Consider the following 5,529-nt stretch of genomic DNA (forward strand, 5'->3'; position numbering starts at 1 on the left):
CAATCTGTGGAGTCCCTCATTCAAAAAGCAGGAAAAAAATGCCATGAGAGGTACTAAAAATATCAAGTTTTCCTTTCTACAATGGTCCTTCTTTTTGATTTTTAAAAAAATTACTATTTAATGCTAAGTTGAAATTTTAAAATTATTAGTGTGACTTTTATGGTTCCTCTTTATATTGTGATGCCAGCTTTAGACGCAAGCAGGGCTTCCCTGGTGGCTCAGATGGTAAAGAATCCGTCTGCAGTGCAGGAGACCCAGGTTCGATTCTTGGGTTGAAAAGATCCCCTGGAGAAGGGAATGGCAACCCACTCCAGGATTCTTGCCTGGAGAATTCATTGAACAGACCATGGAGTCGCAAAGAGTCAGACACGACTGAGCGCCTTTCACTTCACTTCACTTCAAATACAAGCAAGAACTTTTTAACTCAAATGGAGTATTCCTAGAAGTACACAATTTGTATCTGTTAATTCGGACACCTAGTTTGTGTCCACCAGAACAGCAGGGACACCGCACAGAATTCACTCAATTGTTTTAATTTCTTTTCTTGTTTGTGCACATTCTGCTGACGTTCCCTACCTTACTGATGAGTAAGGAGGCAATGAAAGGGAGAACTCGAGGTTACGCTTTCCTTCTGTGTCAGCATTTTCAGCCTTGAGTGGATCGCTAACACAAGAAAGTAACAGTGGTGAGGAAAGATGTGATACGGCTTCCTAGTAATTTCTTGTGTTGTATTTGGACAAAACTCTGGTTTGAATGGGAAGCATGGCCTGTTGGGGGCCCTTGCTTGATCAGTTATAGATGTAGCACACCTATACTTTGAGGTCTTGCTGTACTCCCACTTGTGATCTGCTGAAGTTTTGTACTCATGCATGTGTGCTAAGTTGATTTATTCGTGACTGATTCTTTGTGGGACCCTATGGACTGAGGCCACCAGGCTTCTCTGTCTGTGGGATTTTCCATTGCATTGCAGGTGGATTCTTTACTATCTGAGCCACCAGGGCATTGCACCTGCTCTGTGTGAATATCTTGCATCTTGTTGAAGAAGGCTTTCCTACCTTTCGTTCATGAATACTTGTCTATTTTGTCTTCTAGAAGTCCTATTGTTTTGCCTTTTGCCTCTAGATAAATTTTTTGGGGGACAGGGGGGCGGTGAGGGAATAGGTGGAGAGTGAAGTTTCATTTGTTTCCATCTGGATACCATTTATTGCAGATTTTCTGTACCTACTGCCTGCAGTGATATTGTTGTAAAGCAAGTATCCATATGTGTTTCTGGGTTGTCCATTTTATTTCATCCTCCTCATCACACAAGTCCTCTGGCAACAAATATCCCTATAAGGAAAAGGAGGTAAGAAAGTAGCAGAAAACTTTGTTGATTATGTGATTGAAATTGGTAACTGGGTTAAGATCTTAATTCTGCCACTTACTAGTCTTGTAACATTGGGGACATTGTTTGACTTCTCTGGGGCCCCATTTCTCCATCTTTATATTTAGCTCATTGTGTTACAAGGAGTAATGACTATATATACATATACATATATAAAATGTTTACAACAGTACTTGTACACAGTAAGCACTCAATAAAGGACCTTAAAAGTCTTCATTACAAGAAAAACATTTTTGTAACTATGCATGGGGACAGGTGTTAACTAGACATATTGTAGTGATCCTTTTAACTATATATGCAAATAGTGAACATTTATGTTGTACACCTGAGACTAACATAATATTATATGTCAATGATACCTCAGTTAAAAAAGTAGAAGTGCTACTGATACAGGCCACATTAGTTTAAGTGAATCACATCTGTCACAAGAGAGCGCATACTATATATTTCCCTTTATATGGAGTTTGAGAACAGGAAAAGCTAAACTCTTGTGGAAAACAATTGTGTAAAAGTCATGCCTTTGAGGGAAGGTGAGTTTAGAGTTATTGGGAAGAGGTATGAAGGAATTTCTTAGGGTGATAGAAATATTCTGTACCTTGATAAAGAGTTTGAGTTTCACAAGCTTACGCATTTGTCAAAATGTGTCAAAAGATACATTTACAATTTGCATTCACTTTTGTAAATATTACTTAGAAAATAAACCAGAAAGAAATATTGAACTCTGGTTACTAATATGCATGCTGAAGAATTTATAGCCAATGTGAACTGATGTAAAAATTAAGCAAAATAGTGGATTAACAGGAAAATTGATAAAAGGATAGATACATAATAAAAGCAAGTAGTATAGTAAAATGTTTATTATGAAATCTAGGTAGAATGTATACACATATGTAGTGTAAAAATATTTCCACTTTTCTGCATGTTTAAAAATGTTTATAGGGTGCTTGTTTAGGCAGCACACAAACTGAAACTGGAATGATACAGAGAAGATGAACATGGCCCCTGTGCAAGGATGGCATGCAAATTCATGAAGCGATTAAACAATGTTCATAGGGAATTCTCTGGTGGTCCAGTGGTTAGGACTCCGAGCTGCAGGGGCATGGGTTTGACACCTGGTCTCCTGACCATGCGCGGGCACACACGCCTACACACAGGAAGAACTAAGATCCTGCACAGCCAAAAACAAACAAACAAAAAATTAATAAAAATAAAAATGTTTATAGTAAAAGTATAGATAAATGGAAAACATGTATATATAATGAAGAATATCCTACACATGTAAAATATTATAAATAAATATAAAATACTTGGCCATGGCAAAAAAAAAAAAAAAGCAGTTATGATCTCTAATCTGCCATTTAAAAACTCAGTCCATGCCCTAGCCTGATGTATAAAGTCAAGTTTATTCCACTTAATACCAATATGTATACATTTTTACAGTAAAAATATCAATGAGTTTGATCACAGGATACTGCCCAAGTCCCACTGGAATATCTTCATCTTGCTTTCTAAAAATACAAATTTTTATATTCTGAACTACATCTGGCCCCAGGGACTCAATAAGGAATGTGGACATGTATTAGCACAGAGATTGTAACTTTGGACAAGATACTGTGTGGCCTCTAGGTGGGCTTATCTAAATCAGCCAGTTCTACCTTGTAGGACAGCAGTATGCAGATCAAGTGTGCTGAGGAGCAGTTTAGAAGTTTATGCATAAGCATAGGCTGTGCTTTATAGTGCTGAGTGATGATAGCCTTTTGTATTAGGATTGGAATGAAGATAGGAAAGTATGTTTCCCTAAGGGGACATATTATAGACTTTATATGCACACACCCTATCCACCCTTTTGCTAGCGGTAAAGAGCTTACCTGCAAATGCAGGAGACATAAGAGATTCAGGTTTGATCCCTGAATCAGGAAGATCCCCTGGAGGAGGGCATGGCAACCCACTCCAGTATTCTTGCCTGGAGAATCCCCAAGGACAGAGGAGCCTGGCGGACTACCATTCATGGGGTTGCAAAGAGTTGGACACAACTGAAGTGACTTAGCACACACAAAGTAATATAAAACCCCACAATCCAAAACCAGAATCAAACAGATAGCATCTCTAACCTCTAAATGAAATCCATTTCCATTTAAAAAAAAAAAAAAGCGCCTCCTGACTGAACCAGTATTTTGCCTTTTTCATTGGACCATAAAAGGGAGACCTGAGACCTACTCCAGGTTTTCTGAAATTTCCATTTGTCAGATCCTTGTTGGGAGTGATAGGAAGGCATTGTGAATTGAGTTAGATCCGTATCCCACACAGAGTCCACACCTACTGGGGGAGACTCAGCAGGACCAGTGTGCAATTAAGGCCCGCCCTGGGAGTCCCCGAGATGAATCTGCCGCCTGCCCAGGGCTAGAGGCAGAGCTGAGCTCCATGATCCACGCCAGCAGATCCCTATCACTGGTGGACTCTGCTGTGGAAGTCGCTCCCAGGAGAGGTGCTGCCTGCTCACTGTCTCCAAGGGCTGGATTTGAAGACCAGCACCCACCGGCAAAATCGTTCTAATAATAAGAACAGGCCCGCTGGATTTGATTTCTAGTGCCCACTCTCAAGCAATATGTGTCAGCCCCTGGACTAAAATGACTAGCATTTGAGACTGTGGAGTAATGACCTCAGACTCCCAAGGTTCCGGGTGAGTCTAATCACATCTTCCCACCATCTCCCAACACCAGAGGCTTCCAGTGAAGGTCTAACAGTTGACCTGTACCCCTCATGTGGCAGGTACTGTTCTATGTGTTATATATATTTTAGCTCACTTTACTCTAACAGACAGAGACCATTATTCCCATTTTACACACAGCAGGCAAAGGCAGGGAAAAAGCAAGGGGCAAGACAGGACACTGGTCTCAGGCAGTTGGGCCCAGGAGTTACTGTGAGTGACTAACTAACTTTTCAGCCCCAGAGAGCCTGGCTCTGGTTTTCTGGGAGCAGCACTCCTGAATTTCTCCCCCTTATGGCCAGAAAAGGAAACCACCCTTGTTCCAGTGGGATACTTCCACTGTTAGTTGCTGGCAGCTGAGCAACAAATAAATTTGCTAAGCCTTTTTCTCAGCTGTAAAACCAGGACTATTTGACAGAGGGAAAGAGCCTCAATAGTGGAATGAAACCCAAGCTTGATCCCAGCTCAGCAACTCTAAGGGATCCTATGTCCGCTAACCTCTCCAACCTCCACTGGAAAGGGAGTTTGCTCTTTCCCCAAGGAAGTGAAAGTGTTACTCACTCAGTTGTGTCCAATTTTTTGCAGCCCCAGTGGACTGTAGCCTGCCAGGCTCCTCTGGCCATGAGATTTTCCAGGGAAGAATACTGGAATGGAAAGTAATTAGCCTCCAACAAATAAAAATAAATGAAAAAAAAAAAAAAAGATACTGGAATGGGTTCCCATTTCCTCCTCCAGGGGATCTTCCCCACTCAGGGATTGAACCCAGGTCTCCTGCATTGTGGTCAGACCATTTGCTCTATGGTCTGAGGCACCAGGGAAGCCCTTCTGGGGGAAATGTTTGCTCCACACTTAATTGGGCTGTTACTGCGATCAGCGTCATGATGGGGTCTCCCTGGGACAGGTCTTCTCAAAGCCAGGATGGAGAAACATGTGGCCACACCGGGAATACAGGGCAGAGCAGAAGGGTCAAGTTTTGCCCAAGCCGGGACAGGCAGGTGGGAGGATCTGGTGGTGAGCAGCCCTGCGATTTTCTCAGCCTGTCGCAGACCCAGGGCTCCAGCTGGCCAAGTGTCTGACTGTCCAAACTACCAGGACAGAAAGCATCTCCGAGCCTAAGACCAAGCAATCCTGGCTTTGTTTTGGAAGGATTTGTCCCTGAGGTTCCAACTGGCTTCTACTTAAGTCTCAACGTCACTGACATTTTTGGTCTCAGAGCAGGTAAACTAGAGGATTCAGGTTCTTGGGGAGGAGAAAGCTGGGGAAGACAAGGAGCTCCGCTAGGTCGCCCTGGCTGGGATCTTGGGGCCGGTGACAAGGCGGGGCTCAGGGCGCAAGGGCCGCCTGCCTACCGGGCGCGGGGGCATTCGCCGCGGAGCCGGCGCGGGGGGCGCCGTCTGAGATCTCGCCCCCAAGCCCGGCCGCCTCTTTCCTCGGCGTA

The 5,529-nt window shown here is 43.1% G+C and overlaps 1 non-coding gene across 1 annotated transcript; it reads left to right on the plus strand.

Moving 5' to 3' along the window:
- Window positions 1–2,324: 2,324 nt before the first annotated feature.
- Window positions 2,325–2,431, plus strand: LOC133071991 (U6 spliceosomal RNA). Its single transcript, XR_009696603.1, has one exon. It is a non-coding gene; the product is annotated as a U6 spliceosomal RNA (small nuclear RNA).
- Window positions 2,432–5,529: the final 3,098 nt, after the last annotated feature.

The sequence above is a fragment of the Dama dama genome, chromosome 17 (assembly GCF_033118175.1).
Source record: "Dama dama isolate Ldn47 chromosome 17, ASM3311817v1, whole genome shotgun sequence".
Lineage (NCBI taxonomy): Eukaryota > Metazoa > Chordata > Mammalia > Artiodactyla > Cervidae > Dama > Dama dama.